The sequence below is a fragment of the Phyllobates terribilis genome, unplaced genomic scaffold, assembly GCF_046119375.1.
Source record: "Phyllobates terribilis strain yellow unplaced genomic scaffold, ASM4611937v1 Scaffold_3__8_contigs__length_932513732, whole genome shotgun sequence".
Classification (NCBI taxonomy): domain Eukaryota; kingdom Metazoa; phylum Chordata; class Amphibia; order Anura; family Dendrobatidae; genus Phyllobates; species Phyllobates terribilis.
Genome location: NW_027362763.1, coordinates 10,901,146 through 10,928,445, shown reverse-complemented (window position 1 = coordinate 10,928,445; position 27,300 = coordinate 10,901,146). Strand labels below are relative to the sequence as shown.

Genomic DNA, 27,300 nt, shown 5'->3' with positions numbered 1-27,300 from the left:
GAGCAAAAGTGGAAACAGAGTAATGGCATCATCTGAAAAGCAAAACTTGCATCTTTCAATGAGGGAACTTTTCACTTGTCAGGCTAACGTGATTCTGGTTTAAACGTAGCTGAGCTGGATTTGCATGGAAAAAAACATTTTGGACAAAGCATTCTCATGCCTTTGTCCAAAAGCCAAAAAGAAAAAGAAAAAGCACGTAGATGCCTAGTTTTGCACCCTAAAACTCTCAGGTGTTACTTGAATTGTGATAACCTATCAACTGTCAAAACCACACACTGTTGTCAAAAGCAAACTCACGTAGAAATCGTAGCGGTGAAAAAAATGCTGCTCAAACCAACAATATAATCTTGCATTTGGAAATAAAGAATAAATCACATGTTTCTGCCCGGTATCGAACCGGGGACCTTTCGCGTGTGAGGCGAACGTGATAACCGCTACACTACAGAAACTAGACGGAAAAAGCTTCTGTGGTCACGGCATGCAATCAAGATCAAGGACCGAAAGGCAAATGCTTTGATAGCAAACAATAAAATTATGTTTCTGCCCAGTTTCGAACTGGGGACCTTTCGCGTGTTAAGCGAACGTGATAACCGCTACACTACAGAAACTCACGGTACTACCAAAGACATTCACACATACCTAAATGCAATTGAACAAAATCATCCACCCAAAGCCAACAGGTTTACCTCAATGTTTAAAAACAGGACAAAGGGCATTTTTCAACCAGGGAACATGTGTTCATTTGTCAGGCCATTGTGAATCAAATGGGTGAAAATCATGCTGCCCAAACCAACAGTATAGCCTTGTGTGAGAAAAAATGCTCACAAACACATGTTTCTGCCCGGTGTCGAACCAGGGACCTTTCGCGTGTAAAGCGAACGTGATAACCACTACACTACAGAAACTTCATGAAAAGAAGTGAAATGTTCACGTCAAGCAATCAAGAGCAAAAGTGGAAACAGAGTAATGGCATCATCTGAAAAGCAAAACTTGCATCTTTCAATGAGGGAACTTTTCACTTGTCAGGCTAACGTTATTCTGGTTTAAACGTAGCTGAGCTGGATTTGCATGGAAAAAAACATTTTGGACAAAGCATTCTCATGCCTTTGTCCAAAAGCCAAAAAAAAGAGAAAAAGCACGTAGATGCCTAGTTTTGCACCCTAAAACTCTCAGGTGTTACTTGAATTGTGATAACCTATCAACTGTCAAAACCACACACTGTTGTCAAAAGCAAACTCACGTAGAAATCGTAGCGGTGAAAAAAATGCTGCTCAAACCAACAATATAATCTTGCATTTGGAAATAAAGAATAAATCACATGTTTCTGCCCGGTATCGAACCGGGGACCTTTCGCGTGTGAGGCGAACGTGATAACCGCTACACTACAGAAACTAGACGGAAAAAGCTTCTGTGGTCACGGCATGCAATCAAGATCAAGGACCGAAAGGCAAACGCTTTGATAGCAAACAATAAAATTATGTTTTTGTCCAGTTTCGAACTGGGGACTTTTCGCGTGTTAGGCGAACGTGATAACCGCTACACTACAGAAACTCACGGTACTACCAAAGACATTCACACATACCTAAATGCAATTGAACAAAATCATCCACCCAAAGCCAACAGGTTTACCTCAATGTTTAAAAACAGGACAAAGGGCATTTTTCAACCAGGGAACATGCGTTCATTTGTCAGGCCATTGTGAATCAAATGGGTGAAAATCATGCTGCCCAAACCAACAGTATAGCCTTGTGTGAGAAAAAATGCTCACAAACACATGTTTCTGCCCGGTGTCGAACCAGGGACCTTTCGCGTGTAAAGCAAACGTGATAACCACTACACTACAGAAACTTCATGAAAAGGAGTGAAATGTTCACGTCAAGCAATCAAGAGCAAAAGTGGAAACAGAGTAATGGCATCATCTGAAAAGCAAAACTTGCATCTTTCAATGAGGGAACTTTTCACTTGTCAGGCTAACGTGATTCTGGTTTAAACGTAGCTGAGCTGGATTTGCATGGAAAAAAACATTTTGGACAAAGCATTCTCATGCCTTTGTCCAAAAGCCAAAAAAAAGAGAAAAAGCACGTAGATGCCTAGTTTTGCACCCTAAAACTCTCAGGTGTTACTTGAATTGTGATAACCTATCAACTGTCAAAACCACACACTGTTGTCAAAAGCAAACTCACGTAGAAATCGTAGCGGTGAAAAAAATGCTGCTCAAACCAACAATATAATCTTACATTTGGAAATAAAGAATAAATCACATGTTTCTGCCCGGTATCGAACCGGGGACCTTTCGCGTGTGAGGCGAACATGATAACCGCTACACTACAGAAACTAGACGGAAAAAGCTTCTGTGGTCACGGCATGCAATCAAGATCAAGGACCGAAAGGCAAACGCTTTGATAGCAAACAATAAAATTATGTTTCTGCCCAGTTTCGAACTGTGGACCTTTCGCGTGTTAAGCGAACATGATAACCGCTACACTACAGAAACTCACGGTACTACCAAAGACATTCACACATACCTAAATGCAATTGAACAAAATCATCCACCCAAAACCAACAGGTTTACCTCAATGTTTAAAAACAGGACAAAGGGCATTTTTCAACCAGGGAACATGCGTTCATTTGTCAGGCCATTGTGAATCAAATGGGTGAAAATCATGCTGCCCAAACCAACAGTATAGCCTTGTGTGAGAAAAAATGCTCACAAACACATGTTTCTGCCCGGTGTCGAACCAGGGACCTTTCGCGTGTAAAGCGAACGTGATAACCACTACACTACAGAAACTTCATGAAAAGGAATGAAATGTTCACGTCAAGCAATCAAGAGCAAAAGTGGAAACAGAGTAATGGCATCATCTGAAAAGCAAAACTTGCATCTTTCAATGAGGGAACTTTTCACTTGTCAGGCTAACGTGATTCTGGTTTAAACGTAGCTGAGCTGGATTTGCATGGAAAAAAACATTTTGGACAAAGCATTCTCATGCCTTTGTCCAAAAGCCAAAAAAAAGAGAAAAAGCACGTAGATGCCTAGTTTTGCACCCTAAAACTCTCAGGTGTTACTTGAATTGTGATAACCTATCAACTGTCAAAACCACACACTGTTGTCAAAATCAAACTCACGTAGAAATCGTAGCGGTGAAAAAAATGCTGCTCAAACCAACAATATAATCTTACATTTGGAAATAAAGAATAAATCACATTTTTCTGCCCGGTATCGAACCGGGGACCTTTCGCGTGTGAGGCGAACATGATAACCGCTACACTACAGAAACTAGACGGAAAAAGCTTCTGTGGTCACGGCATGCAATCAAGATCAAGGACCGAAAGGCAAACGCTTTGATAGCAAACAATAAAATTATGTTTCTGCCCAGTTTCGAACTGTGGACCTTTCGCGTGTTAAGCAAACATGATAACCGCTACACTACAGAAACTCACGGTACTACCAAAGACATTCACACATACCTAAATGCAATTGAACAAAATCATCCACCCAAAACCAACAGGTTTACCTCAATGTTTAAAAACAGGACAAAGGGCATTTTTCAACCAGGGAACATGCGTTCATTTGTCAGGCCATTGTGAATCAAATGGGTGAAAATCATGCTGCCCAAACCAACAGTATAGCCTTGTGTGAGAAAAAATGCTCACAAACACATGTTTCTGCCCGGTGTCGAACCAGGGACCTTTCGCGTGTAAAGCGAACGTGATAACCACTACACTACAGAAACTTCATGAAAAGGAGTGAAATGTTCACGTCAAGCAATCAAGAGCAAAAGTGGAAACAGAGTAATGGCATCATCTGAAAAGCAAAACTTGCATCTTTCAATGAGGGAACTTTTCACTTGTCAGGCTAACGTGATTCTGGTTTAAACGTAGCTGAGCTGGATTTGCATGGAAAAAAACATTTTGGACAAAGCATTCTTATGCCTTTGTCCAAAAGCCAAAAAGAAAGAGAAAAAGCACGTAGATGCCTAGTTTTGCACCCTAAAACTCTCAGGTGTTACTTGAATTGTGATAACCTATCAATAGAGATAGCGGTGTTCGACTAGAACTGTTCGCCAATTTCAAATTCGAGCTGTTTTGGGCGGTGTTCGAGTTGTTCGACGAACCCGAACGATTTGCAAAAAATTCGGCTGTTCGAGGTTATGTTCGATAACTGTTCGTGCACCAAAAGCGTGTCCTGCATGTCTGGCGCTATTTAGAGCACCAATCATGCAGGGATTGTCTGCCACTCACTGTAATGCCACAGCCATGGTGGTTGTGGCATTACAGTGATTGCCCAAATCGATGGGAACAGTGCTCACAGTGAAACATGAAAAGCCGGCAATTCAGCAGCGGCGAACACCGGTACCCGACAATTTAGAACCGAAAGAATAGAGCTTCACACATAGATTAGATAGATATAAACATGTCAGCCACATATATACGAAGTATAGTGAAAGTGCTGCTTACTGTACTTGTCATTTAGCGTAAAGGATTTATCAAAAAAAATAATAGTGTTTTCATGCACCGTCTCTTTAAAAAAGCCGGCCGGCAATTCAGCAGCGGTACCCGACAATTTATAACAGACAGAATAGAGCTTCACACATAGATTAGATAGATAGAAACATGTCAGTCACATATATATGAAGTACAGTGATAGTGTTGCTTACTGTACTTGTCATTTAGCGTCATTTAGCGTAAAGGATTTATCAAAAAAAATAATAGTGTTTTCATGCACCGTCTCTTTAAAAAAGCCGGCCGGCAATTCAGCAGCGGTACCCGACAATTTAGAACAGACAGAATAGAGCTTCACACATAGATTAGATAGATAGAAACATGTCAGTCACATATATATGAAGTACTGTGACAGTGCTGGTTACTGTACTTGTCATTTAGTATTAAAATAAAGGATTTATTATTAAAAAAATTGGCGTGGGGTTCCCCTTAATTTTAGGCTCTAGCGGAGGTTAAGCAGACGGCTGGGGCAGATGTTTGAAGCCTGGGAAGGGAGTAATACCCACGGAGCTTCCCAGGCTACTAATATCAGCCCCCAGCTGAATACATAGCCTTTACTAGCTATTAAAATGGGGGACCCCCCAAAAAAAATGACGTGGGGTCCCCCCTAATTTAATAGCTAGCAAAGGCTAGGCAAACAGCTGGGGGCTGATATTAATAGCCCAGGAAGGGAGCCATGAATATTGGCCCCCTCCCAGGCTAGAAACACCAGCCGTCAGCCGCCCCAGAAATGGCGCATTCATAGGATGCGCCAATTCTGGCACTTAGCCTCGCTCTTCCACGCTGCCCTGGTGCGGTGGCAGGGGGTAATAGGGTTGGGGTTGATGTCAGCTTATAATGCCAGCTGACATCAAGCCCAGGTTAGTAATGGAGAGGCGTCTATAAGACACCCCCATTACTAACCCCATAGTCAAAGTTAAAAAAAACACAAACACCCAGAATAAAGTCCTTTAATTGAAATAAAGACACAATCCTTTATTGTTCTAAATTAAACCATCCTTACCGTCACGCCCATTCCAGCTGAAGCCAACGATCTCCTGCAATAAAAGAAAAATAACAAAGCAACCTCATCCTTACCTTTCCATGGTTCCCACGACAGCTTCAGCTCTGCTACATCGAGATGACAGGCTGGACCGCAGCAGAACGCTGCCATCCAGCCTCTCATCCCGCAGACACTGAGAAGCGCAGGCTTGCTTGCGCTGCTCAGCGTCTCTCTGTGACGACATCCAGATGAGCCGAGTTCATGTCCAATGAACTCGGCTCACCTCATGCACGTCACTGACAGCGTGGGAAAATTCTCACGCTGAAGCGGTGAGTGCAGGAGAATTCTCCCACGCTGTCAGTGACGTGCATAAGGTGAGCTCATGTCCAATGAACTCAGCTCACCTCCTGCACGTCACTGACAGCGTGGGAGAATTCTCCTGCACTCAGCGCTTCAGCGTGAGAATTCTCCCACGCTGAAGCGCTGAGTGCAGGAGAATTTTTCCACGCTGTCAGTGACGTGCATAAGGTGAGCTCATGTCCAATGAACTCAGCTCACCTCCTGCACGTCACTGACAGCGTGGGAGAATTCTCCTGCACTCAGCGCTTCAGTGTGAGAATTCTCCCACGCTGAAGCGCTGAGTGCAGGAGAATTTTCCCACGCTGTCAGTGACGTGCATGAGGTGAGCCGAGTTCATTGGACATTAACTCGGCTCATCTGGATGCCCTCACAGAGAGACACTGTGGAGCGCAAGCAAGCCTGCGCTTCTCAGTGTCTGCGGGATGACAGGCTGGATGGCAGCGTTCTGCTGCGGTCCAGCCTGTCATCTCGATGTAGCAGAGCTGAAGCTGTCATGGGAACCATGGAAAGGTAAGGATGATGTTGCTTTATTATTTTTCTTTTATTTCAGGAGATCGTTGGCTTCAGCTGGAATGGGCGTGATGGTAAGTAAACACAACACCCAGAATAAAGTCCTTTAATTGAAATAAAGACACAATTCTTTATTGTTCTAAATTAAACCATACTTACCATCACACCCATTCCAGCTGAAGCCAACGATCTCCTGCAATAAAAGAAAAATAATAAACCAACCTCATCCTTACCTTTCCATGGTTCCCACGACAGCTTCAGCTCTGCTACATCGAGATGAGTGGCTGGACCGCAGCAGAACGCTGCCATCCAGTCTGTCATCCCGCAGACACTGAGAAGCGCAGGCATGCTTGCGCTCCTCACTGTCTCGCTGTGACGGCATCCAGATGAGCCGAGGTCATGTCCAATGAACTCGGCTCACCTCATGCACGTCACTGACAGCGTGGGAAAATTCTCACGCTGAAGTGCTGAGTGCAGGAGAATTCTCCCACGCTGTCAGTGATGTGCATGAGGTGAGCTCATGTCCAATGAACTCAGCTCACCTCCTGCACGTCACTGACAGCGTGGGAAAATTCTCCTGCAATCAGCGCTTCAGCGTGAGAATTTTCCCACGCTGTCAGTGACGTGCATGAGGTGAGCCGAGTTCATTGGACATGAACTCGGCTCATCTGGATGTCGTCACAGAGAGACGCTGAGCAGCGCAAGCAAGCCTGCGCTTCTCAGTGTCTGCGGGATGACAGGCTGGATGGCAGCGTTCTGCTGCGGTCCAGCCTGTCATCTCGATGTAGCAGAGCTGAAGCTGTCGTGGGAACCATGGAAAGGTAAGGATGAGGTTGCTTTATTATTTTTCTTTTATTGCAGGAGATCGTTGGCTTCAGCTGGAATGGGCGTGATGGTAAGTATGGTTTAATTTAGAACAATAAAGGATTGTGTCTTTATTTCAATTAAAGGACTTTATTCTGGGTGTTTGTGTTTTTTTTAACTTTGACTATGGGGTTAGTAATGGGGGTGTCTTATAGACGCCTCTCCATTACTAACCTGGGCTTGATGTCAGCTGGCATTATAAGCTGACATCAACCCCAACCCTATTACCCCCTGCCACCGCACCAGGGCAGCGTGGAAGAGCGAGGCTAAGTGCCAGAATTGGCGCATCCTATGAATGCGCCATTTCTGGGGCGGCTGACGGCTGGTGTTTCTAGCCTGGGAGGGGGCCAATATTCATGGCTCCCTTCCTGGGCTATTAATATCAGCCCCCAGCTGTCTGCCTAGCCTTTGCTAGCTATTAAATTAGGGGGGACCCCACGTCATTTTTTTTGGGGGTCCCCCATTTTAATAGCTAGTAAAGGCTATGTATTCAGCTGGGGGCTGATATTAGTAGCCTGGGAAGCTCCGTGGGTATTACCCCCTTCCCAGGCTTCAAACATCTGCCCCAGCCGTCTGCTTAACCTCCGCTAGAGCCTAAAATTAAGGGGAACCCCACGCCAATTTTTTTAATAATAAATCCTTTATTTTAATACTAAATGACAAGTACAGTAACCAACACTATCACTGTACTTCATATATATGTGACTGACATGTTTCTATCTATCTAATCTATGTGTGATGCTCTATCTTTCTGTTCTAAATTGTCGGGTACCGCTGCTGAATTGCCGGCCGGCTTTTTTAAAGAGACAGTGCATGAAAACACTATTATTTTTTTAAATAAATCCTTTACACTAAATGACAAGTACAGTAAGCAACACTGTCACTGTACTTATTATATATGTGACTGACATGTTTCTATCTATCTAATCTATGTGTGAAGCTCTATTCTTTCTGTTCTAAATTGTCGGGTACCGCTGCTGAATTGCCGGCCGGCTTTTTTAAAGAGACAGTGCATGAAAACACTAATATTTTTTTTAATAAATCCTTTACACTAAATGACAAGTGCAGTAACCAACACTGTCACTGTGCTTCTTATATGTGTGACTGACATGTTTCTATCTATCTAATCTATGTGTGAAGCTCTATTCCTTCTTGTCTAAATTGTCGGGTACCGGTGTATGCCGCTGCTGAATTTGCCGGCCGGCTTTTTTAAAGAGAGTGTCTTCTGAGCAGTTTGTCAGCTTTTGGACACCTTTGCAGGTGTTTTCTATGTGTTTCTATGTGTTTTTGTTTGCCTGCCATTGGTTTTAACGGTGTTCGACGGTGTTCTAAGGTGTTCGACGAACAGTTCGACGAACAGTTCCTCGAACATCCCGGTGTTCGACGAACCGAACCGAACCCGAACACTACGGGGGTGGCTCAACACTACCTATCAACTGTCAAAACCACACACTGTTGTCAAAAGCTAACTCACGTAGAAATCGTAGCGGTGAAACAAATGCTGCTCAAACCAACAATATAATCTTGCATTTGGAAATAAAGAATAAATCACATGTTTCTGCCCGGTATCGAAACGGGGACCTTTCGCGTGTGAGGCGAACGTGATAACCGCTACACTACAGAAACTAGACGGAAAAAGCTTCTGTGGTCACGGCATGCAATCAAGATCAAGGACCGAAAGGCAAACGCTTTGATAGCAAACAATAAAATTATGTTTCTGCCCAGTTTCGAACTGGGGACCTTTCGCGTGTTAGGCGAACGTGATAACCGCTACACTACAGAAACTCACGGTACTACCAAAGACATTCACACATACCTAAATGCAATTGAACAAAATCATCCACCCAAAGCCAACAGGTTTACCTCAATGTTTAAAAACAGGACAAAGGGCATTTTTCAACCAGGGAACATGCGTTCATTTGTCAGGCCATTGTGAATCAAATGGGTGAAAATCATGCTGCCCAAACCAACAGTATAGCCTTGTGTGAGAAAAAATGCTCACAAGCACATGTTTCTGCCCGATGTCGAACCAGGGACCTTTCGCGTGTAAAGCGAACGTGATAACCACTACACTACAGAAACTTAATGAAAAGGAGTGAAATGTTCACGTCAAGCAATCAAGAGCAAAAGTGGAAACAGTAATGGCATCATCTGAAAAGCAAAACTTGCATCTTTCAATGAGGGAACTTTTCACTTGTCAGGCTAACGTGATTCTGGATTAAACGTAGCTGAGCTGGATTTGCATGGAAAAAAACATTTTGGATAAAGCATTCTCATGCCTTTGTCCAAAAGCCAAAAAGAAAGAGAAAAAGCACGTAGATGCCTAGTTTTGCACCCTAACTCTCAGGTGTTACTTGAATTGTGATAACCTATCAACTGTCAAAACCACACACTGTTGTCAAAAGCAAACTCACGTAGAAATCGTAGCGGTGAAAAAAATACTGCTCAAACCAACAATATAATCTTGCATTTGGAAATGAAGAATAAATCACATGTTCCTGCCCGGTATCGAACCGGGGACCTTTCGCGTGTGAGGCGAACGTGATAACCGCTACACTACAGAAAGTAGACGGAAAAAGCTTTTGTGGTCACGGCATGCAATCAAGATCAAGGACCGAAAGGCAGACGCTTTGATAGCAAACAATAAAATTATGTTTCTGCCCAGTTTCGAACTGGGGACCTTTCGCATGTTAGGCAAACGTGATAACTGCTACACTACAGAAACTCACGGTACTACCAAAGACATTCACACATACCTAAATGCAATTGAACAAAATCATCCACCCAAAGCCAACAGGTTTACCTCAATGTTTAAAAACAAGACAAAGGGCATTTTTCAACCAGGGAACATGCGTTCATTTGTCAGGCCATTGTGAATCAAATGGGTGAAAATCATGCTGCCCAAACCAACAGTATAGCCTTGTGTGAGAAAAACTGCTCACAAACACATGTTTCTGCCCGGTGTCGAACCAGGGACCTTTCGCGTGTAAAGCGAACGTGATAACCACTACACTACAGAAACTTCATGAAAAGGAGTGAAATGTTCACGTCAAGCAATCAAGAGCAAAAGTGGAAACAGAGTAATGGCATCATCTGAAAAGCAAAACTTGCATCTTTCAATGATGGAACTTTTCACTTGTCAGGCTAACGTGATTCTGGTTTAAACGTAGCTGAGCTGGATTTGCATGGAAAAAAACATTTTGGACAAAGCATTCTCATGCCTTTGTCCAAAAGCCAAAAAGAAAGAGAAAAAGCACGTAGATGCCTAGTTTTGCACCCTAAAACTCTCAGGTGTTACTTGAATTGTGATCACCTATCAACTGTCAAAACCACACACTGTTGTCAAAAGCAAACTCACGTAGAAATCGTAGCGGTGAAAAAACTGCTGCTCAAACCAACAATATAATCTTGCATTTGGAAATAAAGAACAAATCACATGTTTCTGCCCGGTATCGAACCGGGGACCTTTCGCGTGTGAGGCGAACGTGATAACCGCTACACTACAGAAACTAGATGGAAAAAGCTTCTGTGGTCACGGCATGCAATCAAGATCAAGGACCGAAAGGCAAACGCTTTGATAGCAAACAATAAAATTATGTTTCTGCCCAGTTTCGAACTGGGGATCTTTCGCGTGTTAGGCGAACGTGATAACCGCTACACTACAGAAACTCACGGTACTACCAAAGACATTCACACATACCTAAATGCAATTGAACAAAATCATCCACCCAAAGCCAACAAGTTTACCTCAATGTTTAAAAACAGGACAAAGGGCATTTTTCAACCAGGGAACATGCGTTCATTTGTCAGGCCATTGTGAATCAAATGGGTGAAAATCATGCTGCCCAAACCAACAGTATAGCCTTGTGTGAGAAAAAATACTCACAAACACATGTTTCTGCCGGGTGTCGAACCGGGGACCTTTCGCGTGTAAAACGAACGTGATAACCACTACACTACAGAAACTTCATGAAAAGGAGTGAAATGTTCACGTCAAGCAATCAAGAGCAAAAGTGGAAACAGAGTAATGGCATCATCTGAAAAGCAAAACTTGCATCTTTCAATGAGGGAACTTTTCACTTGTCAGGCTAACGTGATTCTGGTTTAAACGTAGCTGAGCTGGATTTGCATGGAAAAAAACATTTTGGACAAAGCATTCTCATGCCTTTGTCCAAAAGCCAAAAAGAAAGAGAAAAAGCACGTAGATGCCTAGTTTTGCACCCTAAAACTCTCAGGTGTTACTTGAATTGTGATAACCTATCAACTGTCAAAACCACACACTGTTGTCAAAAGCAAACTCACGTAGAAATCGTAGCGGTGAAAAAAATGCTGCTCAAACCAACAATATAATCTTGCATTTGGAAATAAAGAATAAATCACATGTTTCTGCCAGGTATCGAACCGGGGACCTTTCGCGTGTGAGGCGAACGTGATAACCGCTACACTACAGAAACTAAACGGTAAAAGCTTCTGTGGTCACGGCATGCAATCAAGATCAAGGACCGAAAGGCAAACGCTTTGATAGCAAACAATAGAATTATGTTTCTGCCCAGTTTCGAACTGTGGACCTTTCGCGTGTTAGGCGAACATGATAACCGCTACACTACAGAAACTCACGGTACTACCAAAGACATTCACACATTCCTAAATGCAATTGAAGAAAATCATCCACCCAAAGCCAACAGGTTTACCTCAATGTTTAAAAACAGGACAAAGGGCATTTTTCAACCAGGGAACATGCATTCATTTGTCAGGCCATTGTGAATCAAATGGGTGAAAATCATGCTGCCCAAACCAACAGTATAGCCTTGTGTGAGAAAAAATGCTCACAAACACATGTTTCTGCCCGGTGTCGAACCAGGGACCTTTCGCGTGTAAAGCGAACGTGATAACCACTACACTACAGAAACTTCATGAAAAGTAGTGAAATGTTCACATCAAGCAATCAAGAGCAAAAGTGGAAACAGAGTAATGGCATCATCTGAAAAGCAAAACTTGCATCTTTCAATGAGGGAACTTTTCACTTGTCAGGCTAACGTGATTCTGGTTTAAACGTAGCTGAGCTGGATTTGCATGGAAAAAAACATTTTGGACAAAGCATTCTCATGCCTTTGTCCAAAAGCCAAAAAGAAAGAGAAAAAGCACATAGATGCCTAGTTTTGCACCCTAAAACTCTCAGGTGTTACTTGAATTGTGATAACCTATCAACTGTCAAAACCACACACTGTTGTCAAAAGCAAACTCACGTAGAAATCGTAGCGGTGAAAAAAATGCTGCTCAAACCAACAATATAATCTTGCATTTGGAAATAAAGAATAAATCACATGTTTCTGCCAGGTATCGAACCGGGGACCTTTCGCGTGTGAGGCGAACGTGATAACCGCTACACTACAGAAACTAGACGGGAAAAGCTTCTGTGGTCACGGCATGCAATCAAGATCAAGGACCGAAAGGCAAACGCTTTGATAGCAAACAATAGAATTATGTTTCTGCCCAGTTTCGAACCTAAATGCAATTGAACAAAATCATCCACCCAAAGCCAACAGGTTTACCTCAATGTTTAAAAACAGGACAAAGGGCATTTTTCAGCCAGGGAACATGCGTTCATTTGTCAGGCCATTGTGAATCAAATGGGTGAAAATCATGCTGCCCAAACCAACATGATAGCCTTGTGTGAGAAAAAATGCTCACAAACACATGTTTCTGCCCGGTGTCAAACCGGGGACCTTTTGCGTGTAAAGCAAACGTGATAACCACTACACTACAGAAACTTCATGAAAAGGAGTGAAATGTTCACGTCACGCAATCAAGAGCAAAAGTGGAAACAGAGTAATGGCATCATCTGAAAAGCAAAACTTGCATCTTTCAATGAGGGATCTTTTCACTTGTCAGGCTAACGTGATTCTGGTTTAAACGTAGCTGAGCTGGATTTGCATGGAAAAAAACATTTTGGACAAAGCATTCTAATGCCTTTGTCCAAAAGCCAAAAAGAAAGAGAAAAAGCACGTAGATGCCTAGTTTTGCACCCTAAAACTCTCAGGTGTTACTTGAATTGTGATAACCTATCAACTGTCAAAACCACACACTGTTGTCAAAAGCAAACTCACGTAGAAATCGTAGCGGTGAAAAAAATGCTGCTCAAACCAACAATATAATCTTGCATTTGGAAATAAAGAATAAATCACATGTTTCTGCCTGGTATCGAACCGGGACCTTTCGCGTGTGAGGCGAACGTGATAACCGCTACAAAACACAGACTAGACGGAGAAAGCTTCTGTGGTCACGGCATGCAATCAAGATCAAGGACCGAAAGGCAAACGCTTTGATAGCAAACAATAAAATTATGTTTCTGCCCAGTTTTGAACTGGGGACCTTTCGTGTGTTAAGCGAACGTGATAACCGCTACACTACAGAAACTCACGGTACTACCAAAGACATTCACACATACCTAAATGCAATTGAACAAAATCATCCACCCAAAGCCAACAGGTTTACCTCAATGTTTAAAAACAGGGCAAAGGGCATTTTTCAACCAGGGAACATGCGTTCATTTGTCAGGCCATTGTGAATCAAATGGGTGAAAATCATGCTGCCGAAACCAACAGTATAGCCTTGTGTGAGAAAAAATGCTCACAAACACATGTTTCTGCCCGGTGTCGAACAGGGGACCTTTCGCGTGTAAAGCGAACGTGATAACCACTACACTACAGAAACTTCATTAAAAGGAGTGAAATGTACACGTCAAGCAATCAAGAGCAAAAGTGGAAACAGAGTAATGGCATTATCTGCAAAGCAAAACTTCCATCTTTCAATGAGGGAACTTTTCACTTGTCAGGCTAACGTCATTCTGGTTTAAACGTAGCTGAGCTGGATTTGCATGGAAAAAAACATTTTGGACAAAGCATTCTCATGCCTTTGTCCAAAAGCCAAAAAGAAAGAGAAAAAGCACGTAGATGCCTAGTTTTGCACCCTAAAACTCTCAGGTGTTACTTGAATTGTGATGACCTATCAACTGTCAAAACCACACACTGTTGTCAAAAGAAAACTCACATAGAAATCGTAGCGGTGAAAAAAATGCTGCTCAAACCAACAATATAATCTTGCATTTGGAAATAAAGAATAAATCACATGTTTCTGCCCGGTATCAAACCGGGGACCTTTCGCGTGTGAGGCGAACGTGATAACCGCTACACTACAGAAAGTAGACGGTAAAAGCTTCTGTGGTCACGGCATGCAATCAAGATCAAGGACCGAAAGGCAAACGCTTTGATAGCAAACAATAAAATTATGTTTCTGCCCAGTTTCGAACCTAAATGAAATTGAACAAAATCATCCACCCAAAGCCAACAGGTTTACCTCAATGTTTAAAAACAGGACAAAGTGCATTTTTCAGCCAGGGAACATGCGTTCATTTGTCAGGCCATTGTGAATCAAATGGGTGAAAATCATGCTGCCCAAACCAACATGATAGCCTTGTGTGAGAAAAAATGCTCACAAACACATGTTTCTGCCCGGTGTCAAACCGGGGACCTTTCGCGTGTAAAGCAAACGTGATAACCACTACACTACAGAAACATCATGAAAAGGAGTGAAATGTTCACGTCACGCAATCAAGAGCAAAAGTGGAAACAGAGTAATGGCATCATCTGAAAAGCAAAACTTGCATCTTTCAATGAGGGAACTTTTCACTTGTCAGGCTAACGTGATTCTGGTTTAAACGTAGCTGAGCTGGATTTGCATGGAAAAAAACATTTTGGACAAAGCATTCTCATGCCTTTGTCCAAAAGCCAAAAAGAAAGAGAAAAAGCACATAGATGCCTAGTTTTGCACCCTAAAACTCTCAGGTGTTACTTGAATTGTGATAACCTATCAACTGTCAAAACCACACACTGTTGTTAAAAGCAAACTCACGTAGAAATCGTAGCGGTGAAAAAAATGCTGCTCAAACCAACAATATAATCTTGCATTTGGAAATAAAGAATAAATCACATGTTTCTGCCCGATATCGAACTGGGACCTTTCGCGTGTGAGGCGAACGTGATAACCGCTACAAAACACAGACTAGACGGAGAAAGCTTCTGTGGTCACCGCATGCAATCAAGACCAAGGACCGAAAGGCAAACGCTTTGATAGCAAACAATAAAATTATGTTTCTGCCCAGTTTTGAACTGGGGACCTTTCGTGTGTTAAGCGAACGTGATAACCGCTACACTACAGAAACTCACGGTACTACCAAAGACATTCACACATACCTAAATGCAATTGAACAAAATCATCCACCCAAAGCCAACAGGTTTACCTCAATGTTTAAAAACAGGACAAAGGGCATTTTTCAACCAGGGAACATGCGTTCATTTGTCAGGCCATTGTGAATCAAATGGGTGAAAATCATGCTGCCCAAACCAACAGTATGACCTTGTGTGAGAAAAAATGCTCACAAACACAGGTTTCTGCCTGGTGTCGAACAGGGGACCTTTCGCGTGTAAAGCGAACGTGATAACCACTACACTACAGAAACTTCATTAAAAGGAGTGAAATGTACACGTCAAGCAATCAAGAGCAAAAGTCGAAACAGAGTAATGGCATTATCTGCAAAGCAAAACTTGCATCTTTCAATGAGGGAACTTTTCACTTGTCAGGCTAACGTGATTCTGGTTTAAACGTAGCTGAGCTGGATTTGCATGGAAAAAAACATTTTGGACAAAGCATTCTCATGCCTTTGTCCAAAAGCCAAAAAGAAAGAGAAAAAGCACGTAGATGCCTAGTTTTGCACCCTAAAACTCTCAGGTGTTACTTGAATTGTGATAACCTATCAACTGTCAAAACCACACACTGTTGTCAAAAGCAAACTCACGTAGAAATCGTAGCGGTGAAAAAAATGCTGCTCAAACCAACAATATAATCTTGCATTTGGAAATAAAGAATAAATCACATGTTTCTGCCCGGTATCAAACCGGGGACCTTTCGCGTGTGAGGCGAACGTGATAACCGCTACACTACAGAAAGTAGACGATAAAAGCTTCTGTGGTCACGGCATGCAATCAAGATCAAGGACAGAAAGGCAAACGCTTTGATAGCAAACAATAAAATTATGTTTCTGCCCAGTTTCGAACTGGGGACCTTTCGCGTGTTAGGCGAACGTGATAACTGCTACACTACAGAAACTCACGGTACTACCAAAGACATTCACACATACCTAAATGCAATTGAACAAAATCATCCACCCAAAGCCAACAGGTTTACCTCAATGTTTAAAAACAAGACAAAGGGCATTTTTCAACCAGGGAACATGCGTTCATTTGTCAGGCCATTGTGAATCAAATGGGTGAAAATCATGCTGCCCAAACCAACAGTATAGCCTTGTGTGAGAAAAAATGCTCACAAACACATGTTTCTGCCCGGTGTCGAACCAGGGACCTTTCGCGTGTAAAGCGAACGTGATAACCACTACACTACAGAAACTTCATGAAAAGGAGTGAAATGTTCACATCAAGCAATCAAGAGCAAAAGTGGAAACAGAGTAATGGCATCATCTGAAAAGCAAAACTTGCATCTTTCAATGAGGGAACTTTTCACTTGTCAGGCTAACGTGATTCTGGTTTAAACGTAGCTGAGCTGGATTTGCATGGAAAAAAACATTTTGGACAAAGCATTCTCATGCCTTTGTCCAAAAGCCAAAAAGAAAGAGAAAAAGCACATAGATGCCTAGTTTTGCACCCTAAAACTCTCAGGTGTTACTTGAATTGTGATAACCTATCAACTGTCAAAACCACACACTGTTGTCAAAAGCAAACTCACGTAGAAATCGTAGCGGTGAAAAAAATGCTGCTCAAACCAACAGTAGAACCTTGCATTTGGAAATAAAGAATAAATCACATGTTTCTGCCCGGTATCGAACCGGGGACATTACGCATGTGAGGCGAACGTGATAACCGCTACACTACAGAAACTCACAGTACTACCAAAGACATTCACACATACCTAAATGCAATTGAACAAAATCATCCACCCAAAGCCAACAGGTTTACCTCAATGTTTAAAAACAGGACAAAGGGCATTTTTCAACCAGGGAACATGCGTTCATTTGTCAGGCCATTGTGAATCAAATGGGTGAAAATCATGCTGCCCAAACCAACAGTATAGCCTTGTGTGAGAAAAAATGCTCACTAACACATGTTTCTGCCCAGTGTCAAACCAGGGACCTTTCACGTGTAAAGCGAACGTGATAACCACTACACTACAGAATCTTCATGAAAATGAGTGAAATGTTCATGTCAAGCAATCAAGAGCAAAAGTGGAAACAGAGTAATGGCATCATCTGAAAAGCAAAACTTGCATCTTTCAATGAGGGAACTTTTCACTTGTCAGGCTAACGTGATTCTGGTTTAAACGTAGCTGAGCTGGATTTGCATGGAAAAAAACATTTTGGACAAAGCATTCTCATGCCTTTGTCCAAAAGCTAAAAAGAAAGAGAAAAAGCACGTAGATGCCTAGTTTTGCACCCTAAAACTCTCAGGTGTTACTTGAATTGTGATAACCTATCAACTGTCAAAACCACACACTGTTGTCAAAAGCAAACTCACGTAGAAATCGTAGCGGTGAAAAAAATGCTACTCAAACCAACAATATAATCTTGCATTTGGAAATAAAGAATAAATCACACGTTTCTGCCCGGTATCGAAGCGGGGACATTTCGCGTGTGAGGCGAACGTGATAACCGCTACACTACAGAAACTAGACGGAAAAAGCTTCTGTGGTCACGGCATGCAATCAAGATCAAGGACCGAAAGGCAAACGCTTTGATTGCAAACAATAAAATTATGTTTCTGCCCAGTTTCGAACAGAGGACCTTTCGCGTGTTAGGCGAACGTGATAACCGCTACACTACAAAAACTCACAGTACTACCAAAGACATTCACACATACCTAAATGCAATTGAACAAAATCATCCACCCAAAGCCAACAGGTTTACCTCAATGTTTAAAAACAGGACAAAGGGCATTTTTCAACCAGGGAACATGCGTTCATTTTTCAGGCCATTGTGAATCAAATGGGTGAAAATCATGCTGCCCAAACCAACAGTATAGCCTTGTGTGAGAAAAAATGCTCACAAACACATGTTTCTGCCCGGTGTCAAACCAGGGACCTTTCGCGTGTAAAGCGAACGTGATAACCACTACACTACAGAAACTTCATGAAAAGGAGTGAAATGTTCACGTCAAGCAATCAAGAGCAAAAGTGGAAACAGAGTAATTGCATCATCTGAAAAGCAAAACTTGCATCTTTCAATGAGGGAACTTTTCACTTGTCAGGCTAACGTGATTCTGGTTTAAACGTAGCTGAGCTGGATTTGCATGGAAAAAAACATTTTGGACAAAGCATTCTCATGCCTTTGTCCAAAAGCCAAAAAGAAAGAGAAAAAGCACGTAGATGCCTAGTTTTGCACCCTAAAACTCTCAGGTGTTACTTGAATTGTGATAACCTATAAACTGTCAAAACCACACACTGTTGTCAAAAGCAAACTCACGTAGAAATCGTAGCGGTGAAAAAAATGCTACTCAAACCAACAATATAATCTTGCATTTGGAAATAAAGAATAAATCACATGTTTCTGCCCGGTATCGAAGCGGGGACATTTCGCGTGTGAGGCGAACGTGATAACCGCTACACTACAGAAACTAGACGGAAAAAGCTTCTGTGGTCACGGCATGCAATCAAGACCAAGGACCGAAAGGCAAACGCTTTGATAGCAAACAATAAAATTATGTTTCTGCCCAGTTTCGAACTGGGGACCTTTCGCGTGTTAGGCGAACGTGATAACCGCTACACTACAGAAACTCACGGTACTACCAAGCACATTCACACATACCTAAATGCAATTGAACAAAATCATCCACCCAAAGCCAACAAGTTTACCTCAATGTTTAAAAACAGGACAAAGGGCATTTTTCAACCAGGGAACATGCGTTCATTTGTCAGGCCATTGTGAATCAAATGGGTGAAAATCATGCTGCCCAAACCAACAGTATAGCCTTGTGTGAGAAAAAATGCTCACAAACACATGTTTCTGCCCGGTGTCAAACTGGGGACCTTTCGCATGATAGGCGAACGTGATAACTGCTACACTACAGAAACTCACAGTACTACCAAAGACATTCACACATACCTAAATGCAATTGAACAAAATCATCCACCCAAAGCCAACAGGTTTACCTCAATGTTTATAAACAGGACAAAGGGCATTTTTCAACCAGAGAACATGTGTTCATTTGTCAGGCCATTGTGAATCAAATGGGTGAAAATCATGCTGCCCAAACTAACAGTATAGCCTTGTGTGAGAAAAAATGCTCACAAACACATGTTTCTGCCCGGTGTCGAACCAGGGACCTTTCGCGTGTAAAGCGAACGTGATAACCACTACACTACAGAAACTTCATGAAAAGGAGTGAAATGTTCACGTCAAGCAATCAAGAGCAAAAGTGGAAACAGAGTAATGGCATCATCTGAAAAGCAAAACTTGCATCTTTCAATGAGGGAACTTTTCACTTGTCAGGCTAACGTGATTCTGGTTTAAACGTAGCTGAGCTGGATTTGCATGGAAAAAAACATTTTGGACAAAGCATTCTCATGCCTTTGTCGAAAAGCCAAAAAGAAAGAGAAAAAGCACGTAGATGCCTAGTTTTGCACCCTAAAACTCTCAGGTGTTACTTGAATTGTGATAACCTATCAACTGTCAAAACCACACACTGTTGTCAAAAGCAAACTCACGTAGAAATCGTAGCGGTGAAAAAAATGCTGCTCAAACCAACAATATAATCTTGCATTTGGAAATAAAGAATAAATCACATGTTTCTGCCCGGTATCGAACCGGGGACCTTTCGCGTGTGAGGCGAACGTGATAACCGCTACACTACAGAAACTAGACGAAAAAACTTCTGTGGTCACGGCATGCAATCAAGATCAAGGACAGAAAGGCAAACGCTTTGATAGCAAATAATAAAATTATGTTTCTGCCCAGTTTCGAACTGGGGACCTTTCGCGTGTTAGGCGAACGTGATAACCGCTACACTACAGAAACTCACAGTACTACGAAAGACATTCACACATACCTAAATGCAATTGAACAAAATCATCCACCCAAAGCCAACAGGTTTACCTCAATGTTTAAAAACAGGACAAAGAGCATTTTTCAACCAGGGAACATGCGTTCATTTGTCAGGCCATTGTGAATCAAATGGGTGAAAATCATGCTGCCCAAACCAACAGTATAGCCTTGTCTGAGAAAAAATGCTCACAAACACATGTTTCTGCCCGGTGTCGAACCGGGGACCTTTCACGTGTAAAGCGAACGTGATAACCACTACACTACAGAAACTTCATGAAAAGGAGTGAAATGTTCAAGTCAAGCAATCAAGAGCAAAAGTGGAAACAGAGTAATGGCATCATCTGAAAAGCAAAACTTGCATCTTTCCATGAGGGAACTTTTCACTTGTCAGGCTAACGTGATTCTGGTTTAAACGTAGCTGAGCTGGATTTGCATGGAAAAAAACATTTTGGACAAAGCATTCTCATGCCTTTGTCCAAAAGCGAAAAAGAAAGAGAAAAAGCACGTAGATGCCTAGTTTTGCACCCTAAAACTCTCAGGTGTTACTTGAATTGTGATAACCTATCAACTGTCAAAACCACACACTGTTGTCAAAAGCAAACTCACGTAGAAATCGTAGCGGTGAAAAAAATGCTGCTCAAACCAACAATATAATCTTGCATTTGGAAATAAATAATAAATCACATGTTTCTGCCCGGTATCGAACCGGGGACTTTTCGCGTGTGAGGCGAACGTTATAACCGCTACACTACAGAAACTAGATGAAAAAACTTCTGTGGTCACGGCATGCAATCAAGATTAAGGACCGAAAGGCAAACGCTTTGATAGCAAACAATAAAATTAGGTTTCTGCCCAGTTTCGAACTGGGGACCGTTCGGTGTTAGGCGAACGTGATAACCGCTACACTACAGAAACTCACAGTACTACCACACACATTCACACATACCTAAATGCAATTGAACAAAATCATCCACCCAAAGCCAACAGGTTTACCTCAATGTTTAAAAACAGGACAAAGGGCATTTTTCAACCAGGGAACATGCATTCATTTGTCAGGCCATTGTGAATCAAATGGGTGAAAATCAAGCTGCCCAAACCAACAGTATAGCCTTGTGTGAGAAAAAATGCTCACAAACACATGTTTCTGCCCGGTGTCGAATCGGGGACCTTTCGCGTGTAATACAAACGTGATAACCACTACACTACAGAAACTTCATGAAAAGGAGTGAAATGTTCACGTCAAGTAATCAAGAGCAAATGTGGAAACAGAGTAATGGCATCATCTGAAAAGCAAAACTTGCATCTTTCAATGAGGGAACTTTTCACTTGTCAGGCTAACGTGATTCTGGTTTAAACGTAGCTGAGCTGGATTTGCATGGAAAAAAACATTTTGGACAAAGCATTCTCATGCCTTTGTCCAAAAGCCAAAAAGAAAGAGAAAAAGCATGTAGATGCCTAGTTTTGCACCCTAAAACTCTCAGGTGTTACTTGAATTGTGATAACCTATCAACTGTCAAAACCACACACTGTTGTCAAAAGCAAACTCACGTAGAAATCGTAGCGGTGAAAAAAATGCTGCTCAAACCAACAATATAATCTTGCATTTGGAAATAAAGAATAAATCACATGTTTCTGCCCGGTATCGAATCGGGAACCTTTCGCGTGTGAGGCGAATGTGATAACAGCTACACTACAGAAACTAGACGGAAAAAGCTTCTGTGGTCACGGCATGCAATCAAGATCAAGGACCGAAAGGCAAACGCTTTGATAGCAAACAATAAAATTATGTTTCTGCCCAGTTTCGAACTGGGGACCTTTCGCGTGTTGGGCGAACGTGATAACCGCTACACTACAGAACCTCACGGTACTACCAAAGACATTCACACATACCTAAATGCAATTGAACAAAATCATCCACCCAAAGCCAACATGTTTACCTCAATGTTTAAAAACAGGACAAAGGGCATTTTTCAACCAGGGAACATGCGTTCATTTGTCAGGCCATTGTGAATCAAATGGGTGAAAATCATGCTGCCCAAACCAACAGTATAGCCTTGTGTGAGAAAAAATGCTCACATACACATGTTTCTGCCCGGTGTCGAACCGGGGACCTTTCGCGTGTAAAGCAAACGTGATAACCACTACACTACAGTCATGGCCAAAAGTTTTGAGAATGACACCAAAATTATATTTTCACATGATCTGCTGGCCTCTGGTTTTTATTAGTGTTTGTCTGATGTTTATATCACATACAGAAATATAAATGCAATCATATTATGAGTACCAATAGGTTATATTGACAGTTATAATGAGTTAATGCAGCAAGTCAATATTTGCAGTGTTGCCCTTTCTTCTTCAAGACCTCTGTAATTCTCCCTGGCATGCTCTCAATCAACTTTTGGACCAAATCCTGACTGATAGCAGTCCATTCTTGCATAATCAATGCTTGCATTTTGCCAGAATTTGTTGGGTTTTGTTTGTCCACCCGTCTCTTGATGATTGACCACAAGTTCTCAACGGGATTAAGATCTGGAGAGTTTCCAGGCCATGGACCCAAAATCTCTATGTTTTGTTCCATGAGCCATTTAGTTATCACCTTTGCTTTATGGCAAGATGCTCCATCATGCTGGAAAAGGCATTGTTGGGCGCCAAACTGCTCTTGGACGGTTGGGAGAAGTTGCTCTTGGAGGACATTCTGGTACCATTCTTTATTCATGGCTGTGTTTTTAGGCAAGACTGTGAGTGAGCCGATTCCCTTGGCTGAGAAGCAACCCCACACATGAATGGTTTCAGGATGCTTTACAGTTGACATGAGACAAGACTGGTGGAAGCGCTCACCTCTTCTTTTCCGAATAAGCTGTTTTCCAGATGTCCCAAACAATCGAAAAGGGGATTCATCAGAGAAAATGACTTTGCCCCAGTCCTCAGCAGTCCACTCCCTGTACCTTTTGCAGAATATCAGTCGGTCCCTGATGTTTTTTCTGGAGAGAAGTGGCTTCTTTGCTGCCCTCCTTGAAACCAGCCCTTGCTCAAAGAGTCTCCGCCTCACAGTGCGTGCAGAAGCACTCACACCAGCCTGCTGCCATTCCTGGCACTGCTGGTAGTCCGATCCCACAGCTGAAACAGTTTTAAGATACGGTCCTGGCGCTTGCTGGTCTTTCTTGGGCACCCTGGAGCCTTTTTGACAACAATGGAAGCTCTCTCCTTGAAGTTCTTGATGATGCGATAGATTGTTGACTGAGGTGCAATCTTTGTAGCTGCGATACTCTTCCCTGTTAGGCCATTTTTGTGCAGTGCAATGATGGCTGCACGTGTTTCTTTAGAGATAACCATGGTTAACTGAAGAGAAACAATGATACCAAGAACCAGCCTCCTGGTTCTTGGTATCATCTGAAAAGCAGAGTAATGGCATCATCTGAAAAGCAAAACTTGCATCTTTCAATGAGGGAACTTTTCACTTGTCAGGCTAACGTGATTCTGGTTTAAACGTAGCTGAGCTGGATTTGCATGGAAAAAAACATTTTGGACAAAGCATTCTCATGCCTTTGTCCAAAAGCCAAAAAGAAAGAGAAAAAGCATGTAGATGCCTAGTTTTGCACCCTAAAACTCTCAGGTGTTACTTGAATTGTGATAACCTATCAACTGTCAAAACCACACACTGTTGTCAAAAGCAAACTCACGTAGAAATCGTAGCGGTGAAAAAAATGCTGCTCAAACCAACAATATAATCTTGCATTTGGAAATAAAGAATAAATCACATGTTTCTGCCCGGCATCGAACTGAGGACCTTTTGCGTGTGAGGCGAATGTGATAACCGCTACACTACAGAAACTAGACAGAAAAAGCTTCTGTGGTCACGGCATGCAATCAAGATCAAGGACCGAAAGGCAAACGCTTTGATAGCAAACAATAAAATTATGTTTCTGCCCAGTTTCGAACTGGGGACCTTTCGCGTGTTGGGCGAACGTGATAACCGCTACACTACAGAACCTCACGGTACTACCAAAGACATTCACACATACCTAAATGCAATTGAACAAAATCATCCACCCAAAGCCAACATGTTTACCTCAATGTTTAAAAACAGGACAAAGGGCATTTTTCAACCAGGGAACATGCGTTCATTTGTCAGGCCATTGTGAATCAAATGGGTGAAAATCATGCTGCCCAAACCAACAGTATAGCCTTGTGTGAGAAAAAATGCTCACATACACATGTTTCTGCCCGGTGTCGAACCGGGGACCTTTCGCGTGTAAAGCAAACGTGATAACCACTACACTACAGTCATGGCCAAAAGTTTTGAGAATGACACCAAAATTATATTTTCACATGATCTGCTGGCCTCTGGTTTTTATTAGTGTTTGTCTGATGTTTATATCACATACAGAAATATAAATGCAATCATATTATGAGTACCAATAGGTTATATTGACAGTTATAATGAGTTAATGCAGCAAGTCAATATTTGCAGTGTTGCCCTTTCTTCTTCAAGACCTCTGTAATTCTCCCTGGCATGCTCTCAATCAACTTTTGGACCAAATCCTGACTGATAGCAGTCCATTCTTGCATAATCAATGCTTGCATTTTGCCAGAATTTGTTGGGTTTTGTTTGTCCACCCGTCTCTTGATGATTGACCACAAGTTCTCAACGGGATTAAGATCTGGAGAGTTTCCAGGCCATGGACCCAAAATCTCTATGTTTTGTTCCATGAGCCATTTAGTTATCACCTTTGCTTTATGGCAAGATGCTCCATCATGCTGGAAAAGGCATTGTTGGGCGCCAAACTGCTCTTGGACGGTTGGGAGAAGTTGCTCTTGGAGGACATTCTGGTACCATTCTTTATTCATGGCTGTGTTTTTAGGCAAGACTGTGAGTGAGCCGATTCCCTTGGCTGAGAAGCAACCCCACACATGAATGGTTTCAGGATGCTTTACAGTTGACATGAGACAAGACTGGTGGAAGCGCTCACCTCTTCTTTTCCGAATAAGCTGTTTTCCAGATGTCCCAAACAATCGAAAAGGGGATTCATCAGAGAAAATGACTTTGCCCCAGTCCTCAGCAGTCCACTCCCTGTACCTTTTGCAGAATATCAGTCGGTCCCTGATGTTTTTTCTGGAGAGAAGTGGCTTCTTTGCTGCCCTCCTTGAAACCAGCCCTTGCTCAAAGAGTCTCCGCCTCACAGTGCGTGCAGAAGCACTCACACCAGCCTGCTGCCATTCCTGGCACTGCTGGTAGTCCGATCCCACAGCTGAAACAGTTTTAAGATACGGTCCTGGCGCTTGCTGGTCTTTCTTGGGCGCCCTGGAGCCTTTTTGACAACAATGGAAGCTCTCTCCTTGAAGTTCTTGATGATGCGATAGATTGTTGACTGAGGTGCAATCTTTGTAGCTGCGATACTCTTCCCTGTTAGGCCATTTTTGTGCAGTGCAATGATGGCTGCACGTGTTTCTTTAGAGATAACCATGGTTAACTGAAGAGAAACAATGATACCAAGAACCAGCCTCCTGGTTCTTGGTATCATCTGAAAAGCAGAGTAATGGCATCATCTGAAAAGCAAAGCTTGCATCTTTCAATGAGGGAACTTTTCACTTGTCAGGCTAACGTGATTCTGGTTTAAACGTAGCTGAGCTGGATTTGCATGGAAAAAAACATTTTGGACAAAGCATTCTCATGCCTTTGTCCAAAAGCCAAAAAGAAAGAGAAAAAGCACGTAGATGCCTAGTTTTGCACCCTAAAACTCTCAGGTGTTACTTGAATTGTGATAACCTATCAACTGTCAAAACCACACACTGTTGTCAAAAGCAAACTCACGTAGAAATCGTAGCGGTGAAAAAAATGCTGCTCAAACCAACAATATAATCTTGCATTTGGAAATAAAAATTAAATCACATGTTTCTGCCTGGTATCGAACCGGGGACCTTTCGCGTGTAAGACAAACGTGATAACCGCGACACTACAGAAACTAGACGGAAAAAGCTTCTGTGGTCACGGCATGCAATCAAGATCAAGGACCGAAAGGCAAACGCTTTGATAGCAAACAATAAAATTATGTTTCTGGCCAGTTTCGAACTTGGGACCTTTCGCATGTTAGGCGAACGTGATAACCACTACACTACAGAAACTCACGGTACTACTAAAGACATTCACACATACCTAAATGCAATTGAACAAAATCATCCACCCAAAGCCAACAAGTTTACATCAATGTTTAAAAACATGACAAAGGGCATTTTTCAACCAGGGAACATGCGTTCATTTGTCAGGCCATTGTGAATCAAATGGGTGAAAATCATGCTGCCCAAACCAACAGTATAGCCTTGTGTGAGAAAAAAAGCTCACAAACACATGTTTCTGCCTGGTGTCGAACCAGGGACCTTTCGCGTGTAAAGCAAACGTGATAACCACTACACTACAGAAACTTCATGAAAAGGAGTGAAATGTTCTCGTCAAGCAATCAAGAGCAAAAGTGGAAACAGAGTAATGGCATCATCTGAAAAGCAAAACTTGCATCTTTCAATGAGGGAACTTTTCACTTGTCAGGCTAACGTGATTCTGGTTTAAACGTAGCTGAGCTGGATTTGCATGGAAAAAAACATTTTGGACAAAGCATTCTCATGCGTTTGTCCAAAAGCCAAAAAGAAAGAGAAAAAGCATGTAACACCTAAAACTCTCAGGTGTTACTTGAATTGTGATAACCTATCAACTGTCAAAACCACACACTGTTGTCAAAAGTAAACTCACGTAGAAATCGTAGCGGTGAAAAAAATGCTGCTCAAACCAACAATATAATCTTGCATTTGGAAATAAAGAATAAATCACATGTTTCTGCCCGGTATCGAACCGGGGAACTTTCGCGTGTGAGGCGAACGTGATAACCGCTACACTACAAAAACTAGACGGCAATAGCTTCTGTGGTCACGGCATGCAATCAAGATCAAGGACCGAAAGGCAAACGCTTTGATAGCAAACAATAAA

General features: G+C 42.3%; 52 non-coding genes across 52 annotated transcripts; all 52 read right to left on the bottom strand.

The window, feature by feature from the left end:
* Positions 1-376: 376 nt before the first annotated feature.
* Positions 377-449, bottom strand: TRNAV-CAC (transfer RNA valine (anticodon CAC)). The gene has a single exon. It is a non-coding gene; the product is annotated as a tRNA-Val (tRNA).
* Positions 450-535: 86 nt separating this feature from the next.
* TRNAV-AAC (transfer RNA valine (anticodon AAC)) lies at positions 536-608 on the bottom strand. Its single transcript has one exon. It is a non-coding gene; the product is annotated as a tRNA-Val (tRNA).
* Positions 609-832: 224 nt separating this feature from the next.
* TRNAV-UAC (transfer RNA valine (anticodon UAC)) lies at positions 833-905 on the bottom strand. The gene has a single exon. It is a non-coding gene; the product is annotated as a tRNA-Val (tRNA).
* Positions 906-1,319: 414 nt separating this feature from the next.
* On the bottom strand, positions 1,320-1,392 carry TRNAV-CAC (transfer RNA valine (anticodon CAC)). The gene has a single exon. It is a non-coding gene; the product is annotated as a tRNA-Val (tRNA).
* Positions 1,393-1,775: 383 nt separating this feature from the next.
* On the bottom strand, positions 1,776-1,848 carry TRNAV-UAC (transfer RNA valine (anticodon UAC)). Its single transcript has one exon. It is a non-coding gene; the product is annotated as a tRNA-Val (tRNA).
* A 414-nt stretch (positions 1,849-2,262) lies between these two features.
* On the bottom strand, positions 2,263-2,335 carry TRNAV-CAC (transfer RNA valine (anticodon CAC)). The gene has a single exon. It is a non-coding gene; the product is annotated as a tRNA-Val (tRNA).
* Positions 2,336-2,421: 86 nt separating this feature from the next.
* Positions 2,422-2,494, bottom strand: TRNAV-AAC (transfer RNA valine (anticodon AAC)). The gene has a single exon. It is a non-coding gene; the product is annotated as a tRNA-Val (tRNA).
* A 224-nt stretch (positions 2,495-2,718) lies between these two features.
* TRNAV-UAC (transfer RNA valine (anticodon UAC)) lies at positions 2,719-2,791 on the bottom strand. The gene has a single exon. It is a non-coding gene; the product is annotated as a tRNA-Val (tRNA).
* Positions 2,792-3,205: 414 nt separating this feature from the next.
* TRNAV-CAC (transfer RNA valine (anticodon CAC)) lies at positions 3,206-3,278 on the bottom strand. Its single transcript has one exon. It is a non-coding gene; the product is annotated as a tRNA-Val (tRNA).
* Positions 3,279-3,364: 86 nt separating this feature from the next.
* TRNAV-AAC (transfer RNA valine (anticodon AAC)) lies at positions 3,365-3,437 on the bottom strand. The gene has a single exon. It is a non-coding gene; the product is annotated as a tRNA-Val (tRNA).
* Positions 3,438-3,661: 224 nt separating this feature from the next.
* TRNAV-UAC (transfer RNA valine (anticodon UAC)) lies at positions 3,662-3,734 on the bottom strand. The gene has a single exon. It is a non-coding gene; the product is annotated as a tRNA-Val (tRNA).
* A 5,038-nt stretch (positions 3,735-8,772) lies between these two features.
* On the bottom strand, positions 8,773-8,845 carry TRNAV-CAC (transfer RNA valine (anticodon CAC)). Its single transcript has one exon. It is a non-coding gene; the product is annotated as a tRNA-Val (tRNA).
* An 86-nt stretch (positions 8,846-8,931) lies between these two features.
* Positions 8,932-9,004, bottom strand: TRNAV-AAC (transfer RNA valine (anticodon AAC)). The gene has a single exon. It is a non-coding gene; the product is annotated as a tRNA-Val (tRNA).
* Positions 9,005-9,228: 224 nt separating this feature from the next.
* Positions 9,229-9,301, bottom strand: TRNAV-UAC (transfer RNA valine (anticodon UAC)). The gene has a single exon. It is a non-coding gene; the product is annotated as a tRNA-Val (tRNA).
* A 411-nt stretch (positions 9,302-9,712) lies between these two features.
* Positions 9,713-9,785, bottom strand: TRNAV-CAC (transfer RNA valine (anticodon CAC)). Its single transcript has one exon. It is a non-coding gene; the product is annotated as a tRNA-Val (tRNA).
* Positions 9,786-9,871: 86 nt separating this feature from the next.
* Positions 9,872-9,944, bottom strand: TRNAV-AAC (transfer RNA valine (anticodon AAC)). Its single transcript has one exon. It is a non-coding gene; the product is annotated as a tRNA-Val (tRNA).
* A 224-nt stretch (positions 9,945-10,168) lies between these two features.
* TRNAV-UAC (transfer RNA valine (anticodon UAC)) lies at positions 10,169-10,241 on the bottom strand. Its single transcript has one exon. It is a non-coding gene; the product is annotated as a tRNA-Val (tRNA).
* A 415-nt stretch (positions 10,242-10,656) lies between these two features.
* TRNAV-CAC (transfer RNA valine (anticodon CAC)) lies at positions 10,657-10,729 on the bottom strand. The gene has a single exon. It is a non-coding gene; the product is annotated as a tRNA-Val (tRNA).
* An 86-nt stretch (positions 10,730-10,815) lies between these two features.
* On the bottom strand, positions 10,816-10,888 carry TRNAV-AAC (transfer RNA valine (anticodon AAC)). Its single transcript has one exon. It is a non-coding gene; the product is annotated as a tRNA-Val (tRNA).
* A 224-nt stretch (positions 10,889-11,112) lies between these two features.
* TRNAV-UAC (transfer RNA valine (anticodon UAC)) lies at positions 11,113-11,185 on the bottom strand. The gene has a single exon. It is a non-coding gene; the product is annotated as a tRNA-Val (tRNA).
* Positions 11,186-11,600: 415 nt separating this feature from the next.
* Positions 11,601-11,673, bottom strand: TRNAV-CAC (transfer RNA valine (anticodon CAC)). The gene has a single exon. It is a non-coding gene; the product is annotated as a tRNA-Val (tRNA).
* An 86-nt stretch (positions 11,674-11,759) lies between these two features.
* TRNAV-AAC (transfer RNA valine (anticodon AAC)) lies at positions 11,760-11,832 on the bottom strand. The gene has a single exon. It is a non-coding gene; the product is annotated as a tRNA-Val (tRNA).
* Positions 11,833-12,056: 224 nt separating this feature from the next.
* Positions 12,057-12,129, bottom strand: TRNAV-UAC (transfer RNA valine (anticodon UAC)). Its single transcript has one exon. It is a non-coding gene; the product is annotated as a tRNA-Val (tRNA).
* Positions 12,130-12,544: 415 nt separating this feature from the next.
* Positions 12,545-12,617, bottom strand: TRNAV-CAC (transfer RNA valine (anticodon CAC)). The gene has a single exon. It is a non-coding gene; the product is annotated as a tRNA-Val (tRNA).
* A 300-nt stretch (positions 12,618-12,917) lies between these two features.
* On the bottom strand, positions 12,918-12,990 carry TRNAV-UAC (transfer RNA valine (anticodon UAC)). Its single transcript has one exon. It is a non-coding gene; the product is annotated as a tRNA-Val (tRNA).
* A 573-nt stretch (positions 12,991-13,563) lies between these two features.
* Positions 13,564-13,636, bottom strand: TRNAV-AAC (transfer RNA valine (anticodon AAC)). Its single transcript has one exon. It is a non-coding gene; the product is annotated as a tRNA-Val (tRNA).
* A 224-nt stretch (positions 13,637-13,860) lies between these two features.
* On the bottom strand, positions 13,861-13,933 carry TRNAV-UAC (transfer RNA valine (anticodon UAC)). The gene has a single exon. It is a non-coding gene; the product is annotated as a tRNA-Val (tRNA).
* Positions 13,934-14,348: 415 nt separating this feature from the next.
* TRNAV-CAC (transfer RNA valine (anticodon CAC)) lies at positions 14,349-14,421 on the bottom strand. The gene has a single exon. It is a non-coding gene; the product is annotated as a tRNA-Val (tRNA).
* Positions 14,422-14,721: 300 nt separating this feature from the next.
* On the bottom strand, positions 14,722-14,794 carry TRNAV-UAC (transfer RNA valine (anticodon UAC)). Its single transcript has one exon. It is a non-coding gene; the product is annotated as a tRNA-Val (tRNA).
* Positions 14,795-15,367: 573 nt separating this feature from the next.
* On the bottom strand, positions 15,368-15,440 carry TRNAV-AAC (transfer RNA valine (anticodon AAC)). Its single transcript has one exon. It is a non-coding gene; the product is annotated as a tRNA-Val (tRNA).
* Positions 15,441-16,152: 712 nt separating this feature from the next.
* Positions 16,153-16,225, bottom strand: TRNAV-CAC (transfer RNA valine (anticodon CAC)). The gene has a single exon. It is a non-coding gene; the product is annotated as a tRNA-Val (tRNA).
* An 86-nt stretch (positions 16,226-16,311) lies between these two features.
* TRNAV-AAC (transfer RNA valine (anticodon AAC)) lies at positions 16,312-16,384 on the bottom strand. The gene has a single exon. It is a non-coding gene; the product is annotated as a tRNA-Val (tRNA).
* Positions 16,385-16,608: 224 nt separating this feature from the next.
* TRNAV-UAC (transfer RNA valine (anticodon UAC)) lies at positions 16,609-16,681 on the bottom strand. Its single transcript has one exon. It is a non-coding gene; the product is annotated as a tRNA-Val (tRNA).
* Positions 16,682-17,096: 415 nt separating this feature from the next.
* Positions 17,097-17,169, bottom strand: TRNAV-CAC (transfer RNA valine (anticodon CAC)). Its single transcript has one exon. It is a non-coding gene; the product is annotated as a tRNA-Val (tRNA).
* A 712-nt stretch (positions 17,170-17,881) lies between these two features.
* TRNAV-CAC (transfer RNA valine (anticodon CAC)) lies at positions 17,882-17,954 on the bottom strand. The gene has a single exon. It is a non-coding gene; the product is annotated as a tRNA-Val (tRNA).
* An 86-nt stretch (positions 17,955-18,040) lies between these two features.
* On the bottom strand, positions 18,041-18,113 carry TRNAV-AAC (transfer RNA valine (anticodon AAC)). The gene has a single exon. It is a non-coding gene; the product is annotated as a tRNA-Val (tRNA).
* A 224-nt stretch (positions 18,114-18,337) lies between these two features.
* On the bottom strand, positions 18,338-18,410 carry TRNAV-UAC (transfer RNA valine (anticodon UAC)). Its single transcript has one exon. It is a non-coding gene; the product is annotated as a tRNA-Val (tRNA).
* A 415-nt stretch (positions 18,411-18,825) lies between these two features.
* On the bottom strand, positions 18,826-18,898 carry TRNAV-CAC (transfer RNA valine (anticodon CAC)). Its single transcript has one exon. It is a non-coding gene; the product is annotated as a tRNA-Val (tRNA).
* Positions 18,899-18,984: 86 nt separating this feature from the next.
* Positions 18,985-19,057, bottom strand: TRNAV-AAC (transfer RNA valine (anticodon AAC)). Its single transcript has one exon. It is a non-coding gene; the product is annotated as a tRNA-Val (tRNA).
* A 521-nt stretch (positions 19,058-19,578) lies between these two features.
* TRNAV-UAC (transfer RNA valine (anticodon UAC)) lies at positions 19,579-19,651 on the bottom strand. Its single transcript has one exon. It is a non-coding gene; the product is annotated as a tRNA-Val (tRNA).
* Positions 19,652-20,066: 415 nt separating this feature from the next.
* TRNAV-CAC (transfer RNA valine (anticodon CAC)) lies at positions 20,067-20,139 on the bottom strand. The gene has a single exon. It is a non-coding gene; the product is annotated as a tRNA-Val (tRNA).
* Positions 20,140-20,224: 85 nt separating this feature from the next.
* Positions 20,225-20,297, bottom strand: TRNAV-AAC (transfer RNA valine (anticodon AAC)). Its single transcript has one exon. It is a non-coding gene; the product is annotated as a tRNA-Val (tRNA).
* A 224-nt stretch (positions 20,298-20,521) lies between these two features.
* Positions 20,522-20,594, bottom strand: TRNAV-UAC (transfer RNA valine (anticodon UAC)). The gene has a single exon. It is a non-coding gene; the product is annotated as a tRNA-Val (tRNA).
* A 415-nt stretch (positions 20,595-21,009) lies between these two features.
* On the bottom strand, positions 21,010-21,082 carry TRNAV-CAC (transfer RNA valine (anticodon CAC)). The gene has a single exon. It is a non-coding gene; the product is annotated as a tRNA-Val (tRNA).
* Positions 21,083-21,951: 869 nt separating this feature from the next.
* On the bottom strand, positions 21,952-22,024 carry TRNAV-CAC (transfer RNA valine (anticodon CAC)). Its single transcript has one exon. It is a non-coding gene; the product is annotated as a tRNA-Val (tRNA).
* Positions 22,025-22,110: 86 nt separating this feature from the next.
* On the bottom strand, positions 22,111-22,183 carry TRNAV-AAC (transfer RNA valine (anticodon AAC)). The gene has a single exon. It is a non-coding gene; the product is annotated as a tRNA-Val (tRNA).
* A 224-nt stretch (positions 22,184-22,407) lies between these two features.
* Positions 22,408-22,478, bottom strand: TRNAV-UAC (transfer RNA valine (anticodon UAC)). The gene has a single exon. It is a non-coding gene; the product is annotated as a tRNA-Val (tRNA).
* Positions 22,479-24,242: 1,764 nt separating this feature from the next.
* Positions 24,243-24,315, bottom strand: TRNAV-AAC (transfer RNA valine (anticodon AAC)). Its single transcript has one exon. It is a non-coding gene; the product is annotated as a tRNA-Val (tRNA).
* Positions 24,316-24,539: 224 nt separating this feature from the next.
* Positions 24,540-24,610, bottom strand: TRNAV-UAC (transfer RNA valine (anticodon UAC)). Its single transcript has one exon. It is a non-coding gene; the product is annotated as a tRNA-Val (tRNA).
* A 1,764-nt stretch (positions 24,611-26,374) lies between these two features.
* Positions 26,375-26,447, bottom strand: TRNAV-AAC (transfer RNA valine (anticodon AAC)). Its single transcript has one exon. It is a non-coding gene; the product is annotated as a tRNA-Val (tRNA).
* Positions 26,448-26,671: 224 nt separating this feature from the next.
* TRNAV-UAC (transfer RNA valine (anticodon UAC)) lies at positions 26,672-26,744 on the bottom strand. Its single transcript has one exon. It is a non-coding gene; the product is annotated as a tRNA-Val (tRNA).
* A 401-nt stretch (positions 26,745-27,145) lies between these two features.
* Positions 27,146-27,218, bottom strand: TRNAV-CAC (transfer RNA valine (anticodon CAC)). Its single transcript has one exon. It is a non-coding gene; the product is annotated as a tRNA-Val (tRNA).
* Positions 27,219-27,300: the final 82 nt, after the last annotated feature.